The 23853-nt window shown below is 45.0% G+C and overlaps 1 long non-coding RNA gene across 35 annotated transcripts in view; it reads left to right on the forward strand.

Moving 5' to 3' along the window:
• LOC101748323 overlaps nt 1-23853 on the forward strand; it is a 116402-nt gene that overhangs the window by 24952 nt on the left and 67597 nt on the right. For 30 of the 35 annotated variants that reach the window (XR_005839353.2, XR_005839367.1, XR_005839370.1 and 27 more), the window contains 8 exons: nt 248-340; nt 9177-9274; nt 9747-9877; nt 13444-13524; nt 16643-16804; nt 18137-18729; nt 19188-19287; nt 20990-23805. This is a non-coding gene — a long non-coding RNA (uncharacterized LOC101748323). Of the gene's footprint in view, nt 1-247; nt 341-5223; nt 5327-8849; nt 9073-9176; nt 9275-9746; nt 9878-13443; nt 13525-16642; nt 16805-18136; nt 18730-19187; nt 19288-20989; nt 23806-23853 lie in introns of those variants that run through there. The other 5 variants (XR_005839357.2, XR_005839345.2, XR_005839355.2 and 2 more) reach the window with 5 other exon arrangements.

Consider the following 23853-nt stretch of genomic DNA (forward strand, 5'->3'; position numbering starts at 1 on the left):
ATAGGACAGTTTTGTCTGGGTTCTAATGAACCTCTCCTATCAAACTGAGCACTTGAACCCACAGGTAGAAAACAATCAGCAGCCTCTATTTTTAAATGGTCATCTGGTAATAGAACTACACAGGGTATTTGAGATTTGTCCTTGACAGCAATTCCCCTATCTGTACAAGCAAGTCTGTGTGTGAAAGACCATTGAGAAGTGTGGCAAGGTGTAAACATTTCCATCACAATGTCTCTTATTTCGAAAGTGTGAATGGAAGAAGCTGAGTCCTGAGTGAGCCGCTGATGAACGTGGGAACAAGCACTACTCTCCCTCTGAGGCTGGGAAGGAAATCACAACTGTAAGTCCGCCTGTTTCAATTTGCAGGCTTTCTGCAACATCTCTGTTCCTTCTTCTTGCTCTCTCATTTTCATTTTTTATTAATTACCTGGTGACAATTTTCCCAGAGGACTGTGTTTCCCATTAATTATTAGGAGAACTATAGGGGGAAAGTTGAACTGATGGAGATCTCCCTTTGAGAACATCTAGTGGGAGGATCTTCTATTGCCTGCATGAATATCTTTTTGACAGCCACCTTGCACAGGGGGCTAAATGACCTGTCTGGGATGCAAAATAAGTTTTGTGTTGCAGTGAAACAAGCTGAGTAAGGAAACTTTAAGTGTTGGTTTGTTGGCTCTGAAGACTAACACACTGCTTGGATAGAATTGATCAATGTGCTTTGTACACGATACATTATCATGTTCCATGTGTAGGAGAATTCACAGACAGAAGATAGTGTCAATAAAGGACCATACTGCATTGCATCACTGTTTTCTGTTGCTGGAAATGTAGATATGGCAAGAGAAGGAGTAATGCTGGCTGAAATCTCAGGTCCAGATGGTGACTGTCCCCAATACAGATGAATAATGAAGGTGGAGGAAGAGCATCTGCTCCTCCTCTCCGTCTGAAGCCATAGGTTTTATAATTGTATCTTTTACAGTCCCCATAGTGTACTAAGATTCCTGGGAATTTCTTGAAAGAAATTCAGGTGTTAACACTGACTGACTCCTTGGTGTAGCACGTCTGTTTGATCAATGTTGGCATTCAATTTCTATTTGAAAGAAAGTAAGTTGTTATTTTGATGATACTGATCTGTAGGCCTGCTTCTGAGGATTACTGTGAGTTACTGAACACCATTACCTGGGATATCTGGTACTTAGGTACTTCTGTGTAACCAGAATGGTGTCCTCCATCCATGAACTTACCTTTGCAACAAGCCAGGAAGAGCTAGGATTTCCACCAGAAAATCGTGGCTAGGTTTGGTGGGAAAGGAATGGGGTAACAAATCCCCACAGCAGAATGCAAGTATCTAAGCCTTAACTTAAGGACCTTTAGTTGCATTAGAGAGTAGTACCTGGCTTCCCATGCCAAGCCCTGCTCTCCAGACAGGATGACTTTCTGCACAAGACAGCCCTGCTCCCACCTGTTACAAGTGCATCCACAATTACCCCTCCTGAAGGGCTGTGTTCAGGTGTAGTGCTTTATTACACGTCAACTCCCATGCTGTTTTACAACATGGTTTCCATGGTTACCCACCACCCCCTGTAACCCACGGAGCCCGTAAAGAGACAGGACTGCAATTCACAGTGGCAGGAGCTGTCATGTGCAGAGATGGGTTAGTACCAATGAAGACCCATGGTCAGGCCCTGGCTGTGAGATTTGCTGCTCTGGGAGCTGCTCTTTGTGTTGGAAAGCATTGGGGTTGCAGGTGGGTGAAGGTGGGAGACCTTGTCATACCTCAGGTAATTGTCATGCTGCTCCCAACTGCCCTACTTCTTAACCTCATGTCAACTACTGACACTTACCTGCCAACTCTTGGAATTCATTGCAAGGGTGGGACTGGGAGAAGTGACTCAGAACTGCTTGCTCCTAGTGAAAGCCAAAGGTTTCCAGGAATTAAGATACAAACGTGGTGTCTCACTGGATTTGGCCCAAACAGCTTTTCCTTTCCAGGATAATAGGTTGGATGAATTTCTATTTCATGTTCTGGGGTGGCTTGTTTTCGTGGTAAAAGTATGTTCCGACAGATTTTTAAGGAAGGACCATGTAGCTGATTTGGATAACGTGGCCACTATGGAAAATGAAATTTTATGGGCATAATTATTTAACAGAACACTTCCTGGTGCTTAGCTGTCTGTCTAGTTGGACCAGACCATTTCCACAAATCAGTTACTGTCATTTGATATTTGCTTGCTGTTAACCTGCCAAATAGTTGTATGTGCAAGGATGCTATCCAAAATAGTTAAGAGAGCCTGTAAAAATAAGAGATTTGGAAGGTTTCAAGGTGAAGCAGATTAAAACCTTATTTCCCTGAGGAGAAAATCGATGTTGGTTGTAAAAACAATTTTAAAAAATCAAGCTCCCTCCACCTCAAATAAGTCATCCTAAACCATAAACGCTGTGCTTTCAGGGAACACCCTTTCCCTCCAACTATATCAGAAATTAACAATTTTGACAAGTTATTTTCCACCGGTTCCAGGTAAGGTGGATGGAGGGCCCTTGAGGTGTCAGTAGATAACAAATTGGAGATCAGTCTGAAATAGTATATTACTGCAAGTAACGTCATCTGCCTCCATGGAGGCAAAATATTCCATGGGAAGGGGACAGTCCTTTCCTACGTGGTTTGAATTCATCCTCAAAACAAACCACGTGCTTGGTCCCAGTCGGCAGCTAATGAGACCTGGGAGGAAGCTAAAAGAGTGTCCAGACCACCCTTTCTGCCTTCTGATGGCTAAATGATCAGATGTTTGGAAAAACTGATTTCTGTGGGAAGCCTCAAACGGCTGAACGAGGCTAGGAGATGACAACGCGTACTTCTGTGTGCGGAAAAAAGCCTAAAAATATCTGAAGGGTGTAAACATGAAGGAGAGAGCTGCAGTATCAAAGGGACAGCACACGGTACAGGGTTCAGAGCTGGCAGCTTTCACTGCTGTTTGGATCAGCAGATGGGGGATAACTGAGAGGCAGAGCTGCCTTATCATGGCTGTATTTCACTTAAGATTGTTGCTTTGTGGCTCGAGTTGTCATGTCCTATTCCCTCCAGAGTTGGGCATCGGGAGCTGTCCCACTGAAATACTGCCTGCAAACAAAACAGAGCGACAAAGTATTTCCCCCATGCTTAATTGTAGTGACCTCCAAAACCACACGATGAACGGGAACCCACTGAGAGCAAGGGGGCTTTCCCCGTGGGGCTGAACAACTCCCTCTCACCTGCCAAGTGCCATTTGTCCTTGCAGTCGCTCCCGTCCTTCTCAAGTAATAAGATGCCATATGGATCATCATTACCCGACCCCAAGAAATTGTTATATATTTCCTACAGCTCTCTCTAGATATATGGTTGGATTCTCAGCTGATGGGAAGCAACGCTGATTCATAGCAGCTGAAGACAGAGCCCCTTATGTTTCATCTTGTCTTCTCATCTCATTGAACTTCCCAAGGATCTAAATGAATGTAGGGGAAATATGACCTTGGCTCACTGAATTGTTTTGGGGGCTAATGTGCTGAGAGATTTATGGGCAAAGAGATTTCTTTCTTTTTTTTTTTTTTTTTTTCCTTTAATAAAAAAATGCTTTCATTCAGCAGCTTTGATGGAAAGCCTGCGAGGACCCATGATAAGTATGTAACCGGAACAGACTCATATTAGATATCACTGTTACAAATCTATTAGTCCCACACATTAGAGCATGTGCTGGACCTGATGAGCTACACTAGTGGGAACATGAGTCATTTTCTGAAATAGATGTAGCTTGCAAATCTTTTAGACTGTTATCCAATTCCTTTTCTTTCAGTTTAATTAGGATATAAAACATGGCCTTAAGAGCTCACAAGAGTGGAAAAAACTCCATGTAAGGGATAGGGAGCCAGCTGTGAGCGTCTCCCAGCTGTTCTGCTGCTGATTCTGCTGGCTGCTGCCCACCAGGTGGTTATGCTGTCCCCTCAAGGGCCAGGTCTCTTGAAACAATGCAAGACAGGACAGAACTACTCTTGCTCGTGAGCGGGTAATGTGCACAGAGCAGGTTGGACTAGGGCTTCCTTTGCATTCTTGCTCAGCCAAACCCTCACTGGGAGATGCTGAGTTCCCTTCCTGGCCTGCATTGCTTTGCTGGGGCACTCGGTACCCGTGGGGACTTGGCCAGCACCCAGCATCACTCCTGACGTGGGGAGGGGTCTGCAGGGTAACGCAGCGACAGCAGAGAGCAGCAACGAGACAAATCAGCGGTGGTTCTTTTCCAGCCACATATGCAAAGCACCTATAATGAGCGGAGATGAGCCCCTGAGATCTGTGATGCTGCTGATGAATTAATATAAAATCAAACTGTACACTTTAAAGACAAGAGCATCCAGCCCTTCTCATAAGCAATGCAGGACATGTTTCATCCAGAGCAGATCTGCTATCATTGGAGCTCTTTCTGTTCTTGAATTCATCTGTTCTGTACGTTTGAGGACTGGTGCAATTAGCATTTGGCTTTGCAGAATTCAGAACCTAATTCCTATGAATTTCCATGTCTCCCTTTTTCTTGTTTTGATTCTTGTTTGTCCGTTTGGTAGTTTGTTTGGTAACATATTTCCTGATTGAAATAAAAATAGCAGAGATGGGCATTTACTTTCTTCCTGGACAGATTCCTTTGGATAAGGATTTATTTCTTTTTTAAAGAAGGACACCTGGTTTCCTCATAAATGAGTGTTGGCAGGTTGAGGGGGGAGCGGGGAGGGAGGGGAGAAATGCATCTGTTTAGAACAAATGCAACACCATAGGAAAGCTTGATAATATGATCCAAGATTGGCCCGATTGCCTGATGCTTTAAACATATGGCACGCTCCTATATATATTATGCATGGAAAGTAGCTGCATGCACATAGCAGCCGTTCTGCAATGTTTTACATACAGCCTGCCAAACCCTTAACTTCCCTGTTCTTATTCAAACACAGCTCTCAGTGAAGACAATGAGCTTTTATCTGAAAGGCTCACAGTGTTATGCACGCTCCATCCCTTCTCTGTTAATTTTGCCTCATCCAGATCAGGATTTTGTCCTTATGCACTGAGCCCTGACCTTCCTGCTCCCGAGGGCTCCTGTAGATGGAAATGTTGGGGCTGTGGCAATGGAGGAAGTGCTGCTGGGCAGGAAAATGAGCCTCATCTGCAGCAACGTCAGTAGCTCTGATGTAATACTCATATACGTCGATGTGTTAGCTCTGGCTCTTGTTATTATGTACCCAGCATAGTCTAGGATTGCTAAGAGAGTTTTCCAGATTCACCTGGGCAGGGTGAGCACTGGGATCTACTATGGTAAGTGCTAAGAGCTGAGGAGAAACTGCTCTACTCTGACATAGGCCTTTCTACCTAGCTTTTGTCTGGCTGAGCTTTCTTTATTGGGTAGGAAAGCTGCTCTTCTGGGTGGAACTTTTTACATCATCTGTGCAAGGAGGACATGTACATTCATGAAGCGTTCCGTGTTTTTTTCATGTGTCCAAGGAAGGGCAATGAAGCTGTGAGGGGTCTGGAGCACAAGTCTTAAGGGGAGTGGCTGAGTGAACTGGGGTGATTCAGTCTGGAGAAGAGGATGCTCAGGAGAGACCTTGCTGCTTTCTACAACTGCCTGAAAGGAGGTTGTAGAGGGCCAGAGGTCAGACTCTTTTCCCAGGTAGCAGTGATAGGAGAAGAGGTAATGGATTTAAGTTGCCCCAGGGGGTGTTCAAGTTGGATAATTAGGAAACATTTATTCTCTGAAAGGGTGGTAAGGCAGTGGCACAGCTGCCCAGGGAGGTGGTGGAGTCACCATCCTTGGAGGCTTTGAAGAACCATGTGACTGTGGCACTGAGGGACACGGTTAGTGGGCATGGTGGTGGTGGGTTGGCAGTTGGACTGAATTATCTTAGGTTTTTTTTCCAACCTGAATGATTCTGTGATTCTATGCTCTTTGTACTGCTGAGCTGGCAGTAAGTTGGGCCAGGGAGTGTTTTTGTGTTTATGTCTTGGTTACCATTAGTGCTGTTTTTGGGTTTCACAAGGGGATACATTTTTGGAGGAGAGGGAAACATTTCCTTTTTTCCTAGAATCTTCTGGAAGGGTTGAACCAGGTGTTAACCTTACCAAGCAGCCCAGAGTCATCATGTGTTTCCTTACTATGTTGATGTTTTTGCCCTTTTCTGGGGGTCGCAGGTGGCAGGCGGTCTTTGTATGACTGATATTTCTAATGCCTCCTTAAGTGGTGACAATTTCAAAATGCAAAGAGCAGATTTGCTGAATTGAGAAAAGAAGGTGCTTCAGATTGTTCAGTCCAGCAGCACCTGTAGTTACCCAGAGCTTCACTGCCAACCAAGATACCACCTGCCTGCCAAAAAGGCTTTGAGGCATCCAGAAAAAATGTGGAGAGTTTTGCACAACTTCATCTCCCATTCTCTCCGCAACAGAAAATTTCCAGCAGTATATCGGCTTTGACAGGCGTAATTATGCCTAACACGGTGTCAAAACTTTGCAGTTCTGCAGAACTTACTGTCAGGCTGATCCCTGTCCACCCACGTCTCCATTGAGAGGGTCTGAAACTGGTCAACGCTTCTTTTGAGTTGTTGTTAGTTGGAAGCTGGCATGAATTCTAGGGATTTGATTAAAGATAATATCCTCCTTCTTTTGTCATCTTTAACACTGAATAAGGAAAAATGTTTTTGCTGTCTTTGAATTTCATTTTCTCCTCCACATAAAATATTACCTAAATTTCCTGAGCTCTGACAGGTAGTAGGGGGATTCCTGTCCTCTTCTTCCCGTAAATGCACTCCGTGGCCTTGCAGCACCGATGTCAAAATCCTACACAATTAGACTCTAAAGGGTGATCCAGATTCAGGTTTAATCTTGGACAAAGAGAAGCCTTTAGATCAAAAATCCCCACTACTGTGCAAAGCAAAGGCTCTGAATATACCGCGACGTAATGATCAGTAGAGAAGCAGAAGATCTGAAGTTTAACACTCACCCAGATGAGTGATGGATAAACATGGTTTTCCTTCCCCCCCCAAAAAAGCACTTTCTCATGCTCTTTAATCCATCCAGAATTAACAACTGGGTGCTGACTGAGACACAGCTTGATTGGGAAGAGATGAAGGGACAGAGCAGAAGCTTAACACACAGCCAGCTCAAAATGAATGTGTTTAATGCTGCCTATCTCAGAAGCTTTGAAGAAAAAGCCCTCATGTCCTCAGTGGCTCTCGGCAGCAACTTTTTGGCATTAAAGTTCGCGTAAGAGAATTATGAGTTCCCGTTATCATGTATGGAGATGGGATCCATTGTGCTGATTCCAACGCCGTGGAGATTTAACATTTGCCATGCTTCGTTCTGCACGTATGCTGTGATGTGTCCTTTTCAAGTCGCAGCCGACTACACTGAAATCTTGACTGACACTGCTTATCTGATAGGGGCCGCTTCTTCTCTGGCTGCTCTTTAGAGTGATAAATGTCAGGAGTTTGGGAGTTTGCTTGTATCTGGGCATTCCATCTGAGACTTTGGGCAGGTAATTATCCTGAGACCATGGGACTTTGTCATGAAATCCACTGCTGTGCTTGTATAAGGAACAAGTCAGCCAAGGGTCATGGATTCGCAGTATCCAGGAATCGGGAAGCCTCCACAAAGATAAGGAAAGAAGGATAAAATCTGAACAAAGATTTTCCCCTACCGAAAATGAAAGTGGGCCTCTTCTGACATCATGAAGTTGTCTACACTGATCACCTGGGAAGGCCATGAATTGGGGTTGACCCAATGGCCTCCAGATTTGAGGCTTCAGTCAACCGAGCAAAGCAACTAACCCTTGCAGGCCAGTGTCACAGCTGGAGCAATGCGATAAACCTCTTATGAGAGGGAACTGAGATCTACGGCAGCCAGTGGGTGCTCAGCAGAAAACTTTATTTCCCCCTAAACTCTTAACACATTTATTTATTTATTTATTTTGTCCTGGTGAAGTCTGCAAGGAGGAAACACCTAGAGAATTGGAGGTCTCTTCTGCACCATTCCTTCCTGGTTCTTGCTTTTGCTTTTCCAGGCCTACTTGGTTCTTCACTTCCAGCATTTATCAGCTGAAAACTGAAAACGGGGTTCACTGGAATCCATTGTATTTTGACTCGAATCATTCTCAGTGCTGATGAGCTCTGACAAATTAGTGTTGGCAGTATGGGGAGGGAGAGAGGCAGGGATCATCTTGACTCCCTTTTGTCCAGTACATGGCTGTTCCCTCCAGTGTGTCCCACAGATGAAATAACTAAGGTCTCTGGCTGGAATTAATGTCAGCCTTCTTTTATGGAAAAGCAGTCCAAGCCAATCTCAGTGAGCTTGTTGGTTTCTCATACAACACAGGAGGAGATCAAGAAAGTGCTTGCATTTTGGCGAGCTGCGATAGTGACCACGAGAGGCTGCCTGGCTCCTGCTGATGCTGGTTGCGAAGTCTGGGGTAGTAGGGCTGGGGTTGCTGTGGGGTGGCACTGAGAGGATGGAGAGGCTCTGGCAGCTTCCCCCACCAGCCTGGATCTGACTGCAGTGTGCCATTTGGAGGCACAGGGTGAGGAAGGCTCTCTCTGTGTTCACGAGCCTGAGTCAGTTCATTTAGGAGCTGGAGGGTAACAATTGCTTCATCTGGTTGTCTTTTTGTTCTTGCTTGTGCCTTTGTTTGCTTCCCCCTCCTTTCCCCTTAACATACCCTTTGAGCTGTTCTTTAATTGAAGTAAACGAAGCAGCTGCTATGGTGTGTGTTGTTTTTCCCATTTTCCCTTGTGAGTCACACATTTCCTTCCTTAATGTCTCTATCTTCGTTGGTCTGTACTAATGAAGCTCCACATCTCAGCTGCTGAATGCTCAAGCTCGTCTGCCTGGAATTTTCTAACTCATTTCAATTCATTTCCCACTTTCTCCTTTCCCTCCTGCTGCCTTTCTCCTGATCCCATCCCATAGTTCTTTCTCTTCTCTCCCTGTCTTTTCCTCAGTCCCTCCCTGTCTGTGTGTCCCTGGCCACAGCTCCCCATCCCCTGCCACTACGTGCAGGGACAGGAACCATGCAGGTGAGCTCAGCCTTTGTTGTGCCTCTTTCCCTGCCTCCTCCCTGCCTGCTGCCCTCTGCATTGCCCCTTTCACTCAGCTTCTTTTCTCCTGAACTGTTTTTCAGAGCAATCCATGAAGTGCTTTCAAATCCATGGCCCCTCCTGACCCCACCTACTCATGGTCTCTGACAGCAGCCTGTAATGCCCTGCGCTTCAGAGGAAAGTGAGTTTGTCCTCTGCCCCTCTGCACATCAGAGATGCTCACGTTCTGCATAAGGTTCAACCCAAGGCTGAAACCAGAGGTGCACAGGCCATCAGAGTGCAGGCGAACGGGGTGCTGCACATCACTGAGTACTAATGATGCACATGCTGGGAGGTGCAGCGTCATCACAGGTGCCGTGGTGAGGAAGGGCTCCTACAGCTCTGGGCTGCAGAGGGGCTGGAGGAGCCCTTCCTGGGAGCTAGGAAACACCAGATAAGTATATTTTCCCTTTTGTCCCTCTCTGTTCCATAGGGGAAGGAAATAAGGCTGTACAGTCCCATGCCCGAGACTCAGGGGACAAAGCTATCTCTTGGTTGTGTGCCTTGCACAGGATTCAACCCAAAGTGCACAGTCAAGAGCAAGCAATGGGATTGGCAAATGGCAACAACTCCACTCTGCTTTGCTTTGCTTATGAGGGTTGTTCTTTCTACAGCTCTACTTACTCCAAGAATAGTAATGTGGGCCGTGGGAAGTAATGCGCTGGCGTGAGCTGTATGCCATGGACGGCTGAGGCACAGGGAGGAGAAGATGTGAACCAAAAGGCTCTGCCCTGAATAAAGTCAGGTATGTCCCAGAGCACCCCTGCTCAGTGCTTGCCTCTGTTGAAATGAACTCATTTGCAGAAGTCTGCTGATCAGGGGTTACAGTGCTAGTCCTGCTCTTTTTTTCATTATTATTAATTTTTGGTGGCTATTGGTGGGCATTTCCTGCCTTCATGTCAGCTCTATGCCCTGCTGATTTCCGTTGCATTTATATCCTTGCTCATACAGAATAGAGGGAATGTTGTTTCTTTTCTTAAAAAGCTGGGGAACTGAGGAATAAAGAAGCAAGGATACAATCAGAAACTTGGAGTCAGAGCATATCACCTGTAATGTGTCAGCAAGCCTTTCTGGAGAAGAGCCTGTAACCAGTCAGTGCTGCACTCTCAGTAACGTTCCTCAGCATCGTCAAGGAATCCAAAGAGACCTCTGGGAATTTCTGTTTTTGATAGAAGCCCTCACTAAAATCCCACTATCATAGCTAGATCAGTGCCCTTCCCAGCTTTCCCTTTCTCTCTTCCACCCTACAGCCATCTTTTCATGGTAGGGATAAGCAGAACTGAGTCCTTGAGATTTGGTTGCAGAACTCTGATCCCAGACCTTGAGTTTTGCAGGTTAATTCCACCCTTATCACTAGACGGCTCCTTCCCCCCAAAAGAAGATCATTTAAGATCATTTTGGAACCACAATAGAGAAAAGAAAAGCAAATCTTTTCAAGGAGGAAAAAACCACCTTGCTAGGGATCAGGTGGTTTACATGCCCCTGGGGGAACCAGTGGAAGAAGTCAGAGTACGAGCACTGTATGGCTGGAGGAATTTTGCTCCTGCTTTAAATTTTGCCATACTGCTTTCACTTGAAAATGCAGGTTCAAAGGAAAAAAATAACATACCGAAACAAAACACACCAGCTCTTTCCTCTTTGGCTTCAGGGCCTCCTGTTGAGGTTCCTTCATCACCATAGAGATAATATTGCTTGTTAGACCAAAGACTAGTAGTTGGAATTCAAGTGGACAAAAAGACCTAAACAAACCCATTATAAATCCCCAATTACTTTCAAACTGTCAGGCTTATTAAAAAATGTAAATATCCTTCTCATTCTTGCAGAGAGTGTATAAAAATGCATGAGGCTAAAAGTCAGCTGAGCTGAAAGGAGCCGATTCGTGAAATAACTTTGCTGAGAAAATGGCAGTTGTTGTTCTTGGAGGGCAGAAGGAGGACAACGTACACCTGCTTGAGCCACCAGTTCCACCCAGCTCTTGGCACACTGCTGGTGCTACCCTGTTCTACTGGCTTAATACATCTTTTTAGATAGTTTAATACATATTTTTAGGCTGATGCTCAGCTCCTTTCAAGAGACAGGGAATTTCTACCAGGGGATAAGTGTCATAGCCCAAATACAAGCCCTACACTTTCTGGTATTTATTAACCACTTTGGTTGAACCTTTTTTTCTTGGTGTGTTTCTTTTGCTTTCTCCTCTCTTCACTCTTCTGCAAATAGAAAGGAGATTTCTCGTTTTCAAATTTGGCTCTTCTCCATCTGCAGAGATTCTTCTCTTTAATGCAATACAGTAATACCTTTTTTCTCACCCTGACCTACTCCTGAGTTCAATATTGACTTGCCCAGATGCTGAGATGTTCCACTCTCTAGCTGATGCTAGTCCAGTAAGACGGTGAGGTCATTTCTGGAGGGAAGTAGAGTACCCTCAATTTTCATCAACATGAATTCTACTGAGGACATTCATCCGCATTCTGTCCCTTCTACAGCAACCAAGGATGGGTAGTCAGGCATAGAACAGCTTCTCAGGGAAGTGATCGTGGCACAGAGTTTGATGGAGTTCAAGAAGCATCTGGATAATGCTCTCAGACATATGATCTGAACTTTGTGTGGTCCTATGCGGAGTTGGAAGTTGGGTTCAATGGTCTAAATTGGTCCCTTCCAACTTGGAATATCCTATGATTCTACGGAGGACAGTCATCAGGAGGGAAACTTATCTCTAGAGCTTTCTTTTTTTGTTGCTAACTTTGTAAATATCAAGTCATGCACTTGAGATGACAGAGTGCTCGAGAACAAGATAGCTCTGGCCTACAAAGGGTTTACCATCTAATAAAAGGTCAGAAAGAAAATGTGAAAGATGCGGTGGTCCAACATATCAGCAACTTCCCTATCATGTCCAGATTTAGTTGACATCATGGTGAAGGAGAAAACAAGAAAAGATTTGTAGGTGGAATAATAAATTGTGCTGGTAGAGCTTCTCACATGCAGAAGGTAGCAAGGAGAAAGCATGGATGTGTTTGTGTGGAAGAAGGATGCTGGAATGTGCTGGATCTTGGTATGTACTGCTGCGCTGACACAGCACTGGTGGCCAGGGAAGTGGAAGGAAGGGTGGGCCTTCAAAGGAAGACAAGGCATTTAAACGTTTAATTACAGCATTGCTACGTGTATAGCAGCACATGATGTGGGATTGCTGTATTTTATCCAATTACCCATGTGTAACTCAGAGGTATTTACAAAAAGAGAGGAAACTGTTAGCTGTTTGACTAAGGAAGGAAAACTGAAGCAATAATCTAAAAAAAACAGTTGCTGTTCATCTCAGTCATCGGCAAGGACCGGTTTAAAATTCTGCTATCCTAAAATCTCACTAGAAAATTCACAGAGACAGCTGAATTTGACACTTTTGATAGAAAAAAAAACAGGGTAATCCTTTTTTTCCCATCCTTTTGCAGATGCTTTGGCACGATTCATATTTCTGTCTGGATGCTTTCAAGAATCCAGTATTTTAGTTTTAGAACATCTGAAGGAACCCCCAGAGCCTTGGCAGCAGCACTTTCCCAGAACTCCTGTTTGAAGCATGAGCGTGGTGGAAAGCACAAAGGTGAAATGCAACCTTCCTGTGCAGTTCTGCTCCACACCACCTTCACTTCCAGCAATCGGCTCCTGAGAGGGAGAAATCTACAATACCCCAGTGATTGTCCTCCCAACTGGCAATCCTTCAGGGACTTGCCATGGTCAGAATAGCTGAGATGCTTTCTGCCTCAAGATTTTAGATGATGGATTTTCAGAGTGAAAGGACAAGAGCTGACTCCATATTAATGCCAAACTTTAAATGTTTTGACTATACAACTGAAACACCATTACCTATTCCCCACAGAGCTCCACTCTTTCTCTCTCTCTCCTCCACTTCTCCTCTCCACACTGTAGCCTTTTGTATGTCTCAGGCATTAATCCCTCGCTGCCGGGGTGTGTAAATTAAAGAATAATAGAGCTGCAGAGGCATAAGCTCGCAATGATGGGGAATGTGTTTGTCTGCTAAGAAGCAATTTCAGCGAAAATTAACTCAATTTCATCTGAAATAGTGAAGACCGGCATAAGCTGGCAGATCCCCGAGGATGGTAAAATTACTTCGTCAAAGCTCTGCTTGCTTAAATTAACCAAGCAAGCACTCCAGGTTATTGGCAAGATACAGCTAGTAACTAGGTTTTAATAAACAAAAATAGCTTTTTGGATAAATAAGGAAAGTGCAAAGTGTCTTATGTATTCTGTTGATGTTTTCATCTGTATGACCTCAACAACAAGACCTTCACATTCCTGCAGGCGCATCCTTTGATCCTCTGTGTCCGACTGGTTTCTCTTCTGAGTCTTAGCAAACAACCTGAAAGTGCTTCTGGAGACAACGTAAGATTAACTTTTATTCCAGCATCTAACAGACTGCTTGCAATACCTAGGCGAGATAACAGCAACACCTTTTAGGGTTATTTCTGTGTTTTTCAAAATTGGAAGATGACCATTCTTGATTTAAATTGCTTCACCTCAAAATATGGTGCAGTGTCAGGACAGGAGTTAGTCTACACTGTCACTGATACTGCAGATTCCCCAGCTGAATACATTGCTGCCAATGGGCAAGTCAGGATGTGAGCTCCCTCCTCCTGCTAGGATTTCAGGTCCAAGGGAAGTGAAAAATTCATTGTCAGAAAGATTGACTCAAAGAGCAGCTCAGAGAGCTTGTAAATCACTTGAGAACGTGCTCTAAGTTCTTTTGGTGGTCATGCTGTGGTGTTCGGTTTTTTGTTCTGGTTTGCTTTGGGTTTTTGTTTGTTTGTTTTTGCTATTAGTAGCTTTTCTTAGGACTGTGTTTTACAGAAGCATTGTGCAGTTGGAGGTTATGATCACTAGGAGTGGTCCTCTAGAAAATGCATGTTGGTCTTATTGCTCTGCCTCTAGTCTACAAGCATCAGGACAGATTTTTGTTTCTTCTGGATTCCATTCCTCTTGGTACAGTGATTTGGGTTTTTGGAAATAGTATTCATCAGAAATACTATCAGAAATATCCAACCCCCAAAGCTGGAGGGCTGGAACAGGGTGATCTTTGAGGTCCCTTCCAACCCAAGCCATTCTATGATTCTATATGGTTCTATGATTCTATGATCATGTAATTGGTTAGGAGCATAAAAGGCTTAAAAACCTATTTGTTGGAAAGGAATATGAAAAATCTCCTCAGAACTGCAAAATTACATCACTGTTTCTGTCTTATGCTCCTGTCCCTCCATCAATATTCCAAGAGCACTTGGTATTTAAAAGCTTTGGGTTCTTGTCATCACTACCCTTTGTATGAATATAGAATCATAGAATCAGAATGGCTTCAGTTGGAACAGACCTCAAAGAACATCTAATTCCAGCACCCATGCCATGGGCAGGGTTACCACCCACTAGATCAGGCTGCCCAGGATAGATTGTTCTGTAATGTTCTAGCCAATAGGTGATTATTGTGAGTGGGAACTACGTCTGTTCTTGGCCACAGGCCCCCATTGAATGGGATCATCAATGGTTGGTTGAGAGAAAGGAGAGCTGCAGAACTGTCAGACCAGCCAAACCAGAGGATGAGATGAGACCCAAGCATATGTGATTTATCCCCTCCCCATTACACTCCCCTGGCTACTTATTTCCCCCCTCCCTTCCTACCATAAATCTCAGCATCTGCAGAACAGTAAGCAGCTGTCTACAAGATTTGCTGAGCCATCCACTCATTAAAATGTTCCACTGGCAAAGAAATACTTTCTCTTGCTGTTGCATATTTACAGTTTGGAGATTTCTTGTTTAGGACAATCCGAGGTTATACTTTTTAGCTTTGCTAGTTACAAATGTTGGGAGAAGACATTTGGCTAATGACCCTGGTTACTGCCATGAACTGTAGTGACCTGTCTTGGAAGACAGCTGGCAGCCTCTCAACAACAACAACAACCAAAAATAACTAAACAGGATAAGAAATACAGGACCTGCTCCATGCAAAATCACCTCTCTTTGATAGGATTGATTGCAGAAATGACACCAACTTGTCATTAAATCCAGCAAATGCATTTGGAGCAAGGAATAAACTGCCTGGAGCAGCAGTGCCCCATGGGTACAAACGTGCCCTGCTGAGACCTTTCATTGCAGCCCTCCTCCATCGGATTGTCAGTCACTTTTATTTCTTTTCCCTGTTAGTGCAGTGGCAGTGGTCAGAAAGGTGCTGGCTTTAAAACAACAGCGTCAAAACTGATGAGGAAAACAAGAGAAGCCCCATACTATCACCAGCCAGGCTGGCCCCTTTGCAGAGCTGCTATCTGCTCCTTGCACGCTGCACCTGCATTGTATCTGCTCCGTAGGCTGATAAGACCCCGCTCATCTATTGTCAGCCCTGCTGAGCCAATCTAGCTGCATTTGAGCGAGCTGGATTTTGTTCTGCATCACGTATCAATGACAACTCCCAGCTATGGCCTTGCTTTAAAAACCTCACTGGTGAGGGTGCGTGGAGCTTGAGGAGTGAGGCGTATCTCTAAGCACAAGGGGAATTCAAAGCAGCTCGAAAACAGGCTTTGAAAACAGAGGGAATACGCTGTGGAGGCTATCAGAAAGGGCTGGATAAACGTGGGACATCAGGATTGCTGCAGCTGATGCTGCTGTATGGTGCCGTATGTGGAGGAGGAGAGTCACTGGATACAAAACACAGTGGTACGCCTGCTATAAAAGCAGCAGAAAGGGTGATGTGTGGTTAAGGCACAGCAGTGACACTGAGTGCCTGGGGTGTAGTGTAAGTGATCTTGGCTTGGAGCCCCATTGCTGCCGGATTTCTCCAGGGCTCTTGGCTGGAGAGGAGGTTTTGCAGGGGTGTGTTGAAGGAAGCCAAGAGAGAGGGGAGGTCAGAGGACCCACGCCGAGCCCTTCTCAGCCCTTTGGAAAGTCTCTTGTGGTGTGGCAGTGTCTGAGGCAGGAAGCAGAAGGGATTTCTGGCAGGATATTAGGAAAAACTTCTCTGAAAGAGTGGGTGAGCACTGGCACAGCTGCCCAGGGAGGTGGTGGAGTTATCCCTGGAAGTGTTCAAGAGCCATGAAGATGTGGCACTGAGGGACATGGTTAGTGGGCAATACTGATGGGAGGTGGATGGTCGCACTAGATGATCTTAGTAGTCTTTTCTAACATGGATGATTCTAAGACTTACCTCCTGAGTTGCAGATAGATGGTCTCTCACTAGGCAGAGCTGCAGGCCAGGCCTCAAAGAACTACAGTAATTTGGACAATAAATAAGATGGAGCCTTCAACTAAATTTTTATTAACGAGATGACACATTTTAAAATCAAATTACTTTGATACTCTTGGCTCAGGGAAGTCAAGATGCAGGGGAAAGCCAATCACATAGTATGAAACAGCTCACACTGTAGCTTTTGTGTATTTCATCTTTAATGAACCTGCCATTTTATGAGTCAGCACTGATGGGAAGTGTGATGGTCTCATTTCAGGAATTCTCCTTATGTTTCAGGTCTCTGCCTGCCAAGATGTCATCACCTTGCTCTGTGCTCTAGGACTGCCACGGTTCTCTCCAGCCCCTTTAGGCATTCCTGCTTGAAGATTAACCCTACAGTCTCATGCTGGACAACTTAATTCAGCTGAGGAGAAACAGCAGTACATGACAGATAAGAAAGTAATTGCACCCTGAGGAAGCACGAGGAGTGCCTGCGTCATATACACTTGCTTTACAAAACAGCAGCTACTTATTCAAAGGAAGTGGCCTTTGGAATCACAGAGTACATGGAAAAGACATAGTTGCAGGAACCTCATTAGATTTCTAACGTGGCTAAGCAGGGCAGGTTCTGTTCTTGTTTTCTGCCATTAGAGATGGTGGAAAAACAGACTGTGCATCTCTTTGTTTTCCTGTGCTAAATATTTTGTGGCCAGATCTCAGGAGGAGGGCAGAGAGATGGAGAATTCGGGGTGAGAAGCCTGAGAGGAAGGGAGAGGAGAGTTGGGATTAAGCAGTTTAGGGTGAGGAGGTGATAGTAGACCCAAGATGGGGCTGAGACTTATCTAGACTTGTTTTTCCCAGAGATAGAAAGAAATAACACACTTTTTTTTTTTTTTTTATGGAGGTCTTAATGATGTTTAGCCTTCAAGCTTCACAAAATGTGACCCACCGGGTGCCCCAGAGATCAGAGGCGCCCGCCTATCAGCTCGTGCTGCTGTCCCTCAGCCTTGCTGTGGGAGGGGCAAATGCATGGAAGGATTATGGAGATCCAGAAAAGAAGAGCAGGCAAAGCCATAGAAAAAAAAATCACCAAGATTTATTAACCAGAGAGATCCCCCCTTTTCAAGTGGGAAAATACCAGGCAGAGCTCAGAGCACACCTCCATACCCTCACCCTTTTTGTGCCCTTTCCTTGCTGCTGTTACAACAGGACAGCAGGCTGGATGGATGTTTGGCTTTGCTCACTGCAAATGTTCTTCTCCTCTTTGAACCTCAAAGGTAAAAATAGTTAGAGATCTCTGACTTGATTCACACAAGTATCTTTCAGATGGGAAGAGCTTTCAATTGCTTCCAGCCTGGGGCCAGAGCAGTACCAGTGACCATGAAGTGGAAGGCTCGGCATCCTGTATTAACCAGTCACAGCAGTCTTGTTCTCTCTTCTTTTCCTTGCCTTGCCTTTGCTTTTTTCATCCTCTAATGAAGCACAAGTATCCGGAAGGAATGCATGCTAGGGGTGACAGGGAAATGTCCTTCTGATCTCTCCTCTTGAAGGAAGATTTGGAACATTTTAATAAAGTGGATTAAGAACTTGGACACAAAAAGTAACCTGTTTCCCTGTGATGGGTGCTTTAATCTTCTCCCTGAGCTGCTGACAAAGGCTTTCCTTAAAGAAGCCTCTTGAGCACAAAAGGGAGAATAAAAGAATGGGAGAATAGACAAAGAGGTGCAAGATGTTTAAAGGCACCCAAAAAAATGAAGCTGCTTGGGTGTTAATTGTATTCTCTTTTCCCAGAGCCTGTTTTCCTCTTACGCTTCGGATTTTGGATCAATGCTAGAGGCTGCAAAACTAACCCAAGGAAGGAAAAAGCCTTTGATTAGACAATCTGAGTGGTAAAGAAAAGTATTGAACGGAAAGCGCTGTCAATGAGCTACTCAATGCAACAATTAGAAGGTGAAACTTTTTCTTTCCCTTTCTAAGCAAGACACACCTCTGCTCTGCTGGAAGGAGGTGGGTGGGAGGAATTTTTCTTGTTCTGGTGCCCAATTGTCTCCTGGACCTTTTCCATTTCAAAGAAGAGGGTGACCTATAAAACTGTCCCACTTTCACATCACCCAGTGCAGACTAGGAAACTATCTGACATTTAAAGGGACACTCCTGGTGTTTCCAGTAAGGAGCTTTCTGTGGCAATAAATGAATAAAGAGGTGCAGAAAAATGATATCTGTGCAAATGTCCCTGGAATGTTTCTCTTTGAAGAGTCGTTCCAACTCTGCTGGCAATGTGGATGGTCGTACAGCTGAAGTTTTGCTCTGACAGGGGATCCCATTGTTCCATGAGCATGACATGAGAATAAAACCTGAGGTGGTTGGTTCAAAGTGCCAACGTGGTAAGTTCGTTTATTTTTTTCCTGTCTTGATGGCCAGATTACTATTATAAAACAGAATATTTTAAATAATAACGAAAATAGTTTCTCTCTCCCCAGATGAGGTGTTTTCAAGCATGGGAGTGTCTACATCAGGTATATGGTCTGATTTTTGAGTGGTCCTGTGCAGAGCCAGGAGTTGGACTCAGTGACCCTTATTGGTCTCTTCCAACTTGGGATATTCTGTGATTCTATGATGAACGTGTCGTGGTTCAACAGGTGACCGAGCTACTCCATGGAAACCAGTGGCCAGAGAAAAGAGAACACAGTTAACACCCCTTTGGCCTGATGGTAAAATTATGTGCTCTGTGAGTCTTTGCAGACTCTTGACTGCCCCAGTCCTGTAGTGCTGAGAACAGTTGTCAGTCTCTTGGACTTCGTCTTGAGCTGTATGTGCTTCAAGAACATGGTTTCTCTTTCAGCCTGGACTGTGCCTACTCCAATCCAGGACAGACCATGAGCTGCTTTTGCTGTGGTTCTGCAGGGACAAAAGGTACCACCATAGGCTCTCTTGGAACGTGGGTAAGAAGAAGATAAGAGCCAACCAACTCTTATGCCCACCAGGCAGCCACAGATATCAAAGCAGCATGAGTCCCAAGGGTAGCTTATTTATTCTTTGACTTAAGCTTGTCTTTGCTGCCTAGATCTCACAATAAGAGGGGAACTGAGGGGTTTCTGTACCTCTCCCCCTCACAGTTTCAGATGTATCTACAGCCATTTATAGCCAGAGATCACGGTTGCTGGGTTCACATTTCAGCCGTGTCTACTTTTGTAAGATGAACTCTCTCATTGTTGCCCCCTCACCTCTAAGAGGCTGAAGCCATCCCCTCCGGTCCCTAAGAGTATTTTGTTTTCTGGTTCTTCCTCCAAGCATCAGCTGCCTGCAAAGAGCTGGGGACAAGTTCTTTGGGTTATGGTTAACCTCCATTGCACTCTCGCTCCCTACCATGCAAAAATTCACATAGACTTGTCCATGCTGCTGCTTTCCTTCTGCTGCATAAAGGGAGAAAGAAAACCCCAAACAAAGCAGATAAAACCCCAGCAGGTTGTACAGATTAGAAGCAAAAGGAAAAGCAGGGACATGGAGAAGAGGGCTCGTGGGCATGGCTGGCCCTGCCGAGGGCTCCCTGTTCACATCCTTCACTGCATCTTCTTCCCTCCAGTAAAAACTGCTAATCCTGAGCATCACCCAGTATCACTGCACTTCATTCCTGTATGTTGCCCATAGTCTCCCTTTAGACCCGTGAGTTCTCTATGGGGAAGCCAACAGCCCTATGCCAACCCACACCTTCCTCCCACGGCACCCTGGTTTGGTGCCCATAGCACATATTCACAAACTATTCATTATCTTTTTTTTTAAATACCGTTTTCTCTCTTTTATACATCCTTGCTACTACCCTGCCTCTCCCCATCTTTCTTTCTGTGCACCATCTTGCCCCAGATTGTCCTTTTGGAGAGGGAGGGTCCTATTTTTTTCTGATTTGTGGAAAAAGAATGAGTACAGGAGCTCTGTGATTTTTGTTTTCAAGCACACGTTTTGTTTTGATAAACTGCATTGTTTTGTCTATAGAAAAGTATTAACTGCTTACATCTATTTTCTCAAAGACCTCACATGAATATTAAAAGGGATTTATTCCTACAATGGCTTCGGGCAGTTGAGTAATCCATTATAGGCTGTCATATCACACTGTGGTAATGTGAAAAGCTGGGAGTCCCTCCAATAATATTTATTAGCAATACAGGCACATTTTCACTTTACAGGTTTTTTTCTGCCTTCATGTGATAAGTTCACATATAAAAATATTCATTAGTTTCTTTAAGCTGTTGCTTGATTTTAATTATGACGGTGATAATGATGATTTAAAAGAGTAACTGAATGTCACGCAAGTGATAGTGACCTGGTTTATCGCATTTATTTCAGCATATACTGGGATGCTTAATTTAAGGCCCGCAGGCCACCTGGACAGTTCATTTGGCTTTTATTTCCCTCCCTCCCTCCTTGGTGTTTCACGTGGGTACAGCAGCGCAGGAGCACTATGAGTATACTACTGCAGTCCCCACAGTCCTGCTTTGGGCACGGAGCAAAAGGGGTTAGGAAGGTGGGAGAAGGCTTACCTCCTTCACCAAGCCCATAATCTCACCATGTGTCCCCTCAACGCTTGTCCTTGCAAGTCGGCTGATATGTAGCCATTCTGATTGCTTTTCTTTTGACTTTTTCCCACAGATTCTGACCTCTTTCGATGTTAGGTGGAGTTTTTGTTTGCACGTAAGACTTTGGTGGTGGTGTCTGATCTTCACATGGGGTTGGAGCTCAGCAGTCGTTTCTGTTCTCAGCTCCACCCAGAAGAACCTCCCCCTGTGTTACTCACTTGATGGGTGAACTCCCATCAAGGTGCAAACCCTTAAGATGAGCTCTCTGAATTGCTTCATTATTTCCCTGTGGAGTCAGCCAGGAATCCAGCAAGGACACCAACTGCAGTGACACTGATGCTCATTCTACAGGGACCCAAGCCAAGAGTGGCTCCTTATTCCACAGAAGTTGTTGAGCTGCTGCTGAAGGATAACAAATAGTGGTCAACAGTGCACTGACCTTCCTCTGAAATCATGATCCCAAGGCAAAGAGCTCCATTTATCCAGAGCACACTAGTGCCAATTGGTTATTCTGCATCACCTTCAATCAAATCTTGCTAGGAGAGCACCTCCTAGTGATTTCGCTGTCCTTGGATGGATGCAGGCATGCAGAGAAAACACTTGCCTTCATCTCACAAGATGCAAGATGTGAGCAGAGCATGGACTGCTGATGAATACATCCTCAAGATAGAGTGTATAAGAAGTCCACATCATCCTATTTGACAGGCTGTACAGACTGTCATGGCTTTGAAAGTACCCTATGGGATGAAAGGTTTTCTCCAGAAAATCTTGGCTGAGAGGTGTTGAAAGGCAGCTGGGTAATCTACAATAGCTCTGACAAGTATCAGCAAGGTGGATGTGTGCAGGGCTGGTTAGTTCCCCTGGGTCACTCAGGGCTTTGCAATCCCTGCAGAGTTCTGCAAGAGAGGATTTTTACTGTGTCTATGGGGAGAGGGTGCAGAGAGGCCGAAGAATGGGGGAAGAGAAGTTTAGGAGCATCACCACTGTCCTCTACTTTACCCCAATTGATTTCACCCTTTTCCTTTGGTTCACAACTTTGTTTGTCATTTACCTGCAGGTGTTAAACCTCTCCTCTCCCCTCTGTTGTCACTTCCCCGTTTTGTGGGTAAAAATCTCTGTTCTGAGGTGCCAGAACAACTCAGCTTGTGTTTACGCATGGCCACATGCAGGATCGATATCTGCAGGTGTGTGAACTGTGCATGCAAGTGGATGCAGATGGTCCGTGATGTGCGTGGATGGGAGCATGCACTAAAACAGCAGGGCTCATCTCCATGCCCTCTTTTGTAACTCATTCTTCAGCCAAAACTCCCTGACCTATACTTGTGACTTAATGATAATCTCCACAAGAGCCTATTATGATTATATAAATAAACCCTTTCAACATTATTACACTGCACAGAGGAGAAACAGAAAGTGATGAACCACAGAGGACTAGGGGGGAAGAAATAGTTGTGCAAATAGTCAAAGATATCTAACTGATCATAAAAGGAGTAATGATCCTAAATTGTATACAAACAAATAGGATATTCTTTAAGATACCTTATTTGTTAATAGTAGTAATCAGGAGGATGATCTCCCAGCTAGTCTCTGGATAGAGTTCTCTTGAAGCATTTTATAGCCCAAATGGTAGTGTTCAGACCTGCAGATCACACCCAGGCTTAACTTTTCTTACTGGGTGGATACCAAGAGCTACTCAGAGCTGGTGGTCAATACATCTGTTTGCCTGCCTTTTGAAAAGTACTGATATGCCAGAATGCCTTGGCTTTCAATTAACTGTTTTGGCTCAGTATTGAAGTGTGACCAGCTTGCATGGACTGGATGGTATAGAAGACTTTTTTCTACAGGCTGTCTTTGAAATCCATAGTCTGTTCTCTGGTTGGGGTCCTACAGTGGGGCCTATCTGTGGGCTTTTTGAAGATGAGGGCCATGTAACACCTCAAAGAGTGCTTGGGAGAGGCAGGAGAGAAGTGGACAGCTTCCATGTGTCCTCTCTCTTCAAAGTGAAGTGAAATTCTGCATCCCAGATGGAGTCTGTTACCAACCCCCCTGGTCCTGGTGCCTTCCATGTGCTCTTTGTCCATTGCTCTGGTCTCCAGTGCCTGCCATGTGAAGCCTCTGTGCCACGGTTTGCTGCGTTGTGGCCAGCAACAGTGAGTGACCAAGGCCATCAGGTCCTGCTTCCTGCTCCTGCACCCCTACCTGCCACTGAGCTGCTTCTGGAACCTAAGTGGAATCAATATACAACAGCGCACAGCTTTATTAAACACATCTATTCTCTCTGGATGACTGCAGAAGACTTCATTCTCCCTCCCTGTTTGTAAGACCTGGTGTGGATTTTTTTCTTCTTTCCTCACCCCACAGTGTGGCGCTCACTGTGGTTCTCCTGAAGTTCCAGACTGAGATGTAAGGTGTTTGTTTGGTAACATGGTATAATCCTGACTTGAACTGGCCACAGCAGCAGCTCAGCTGCTTGCCCCACACCAGCACCTTTGTCCTCAGCAGCAGGCTTTGTCCCCAGGACCAGTTGGAAAACCAAGACCTGGTGCCTGAATGCCGTGGTGGATGCAAACCTGGAGGCATTAGGTTGCAAGAGGAGTAGCTGAGTGAGAGAGCTGTTCCCTGAGCCAGCCGCAAAGGGCTCATTAGCCAGCAGCTATTTAGGCAGTGGCACTGCAGCAACTCTCTGCTGGAAAAAGCTGATTTGTGGCGGTTTCCTCTCCACGCCGAGTGTGCACTGATCAGGAATATAAATACCGTTAATCCCCAGCGTTAATACCAGCAGCTTTGATCATCTTTCCCCATTATCACTCCCTTGCTGTTAATAAAAGTGATAACCATGGGGGAGAAGGGAATGGGGACTGGACTAATCAGTTTGCAGTTGGCGATGCTGTAAGTAAACTGTCGGGTCTGGAGATTAGGGATCTGAGGAAACCCTGG

The sequence above is a fragment of the Gallus gallus genome, chromosome 12 (genome assembly GCF_016699485.2).
Source record: "Gallus gallus isolate bGalGal1 chromosome 12, bGalGal1.mat.broiler.GRCg7b, whole genome shotgun sequence".
NCBI classification, from domain to species: Eukaryota; Metazoa; Chordata; class Aves; order Galliformes; family Phasianidae; genus Gallus; species Gallus gallus.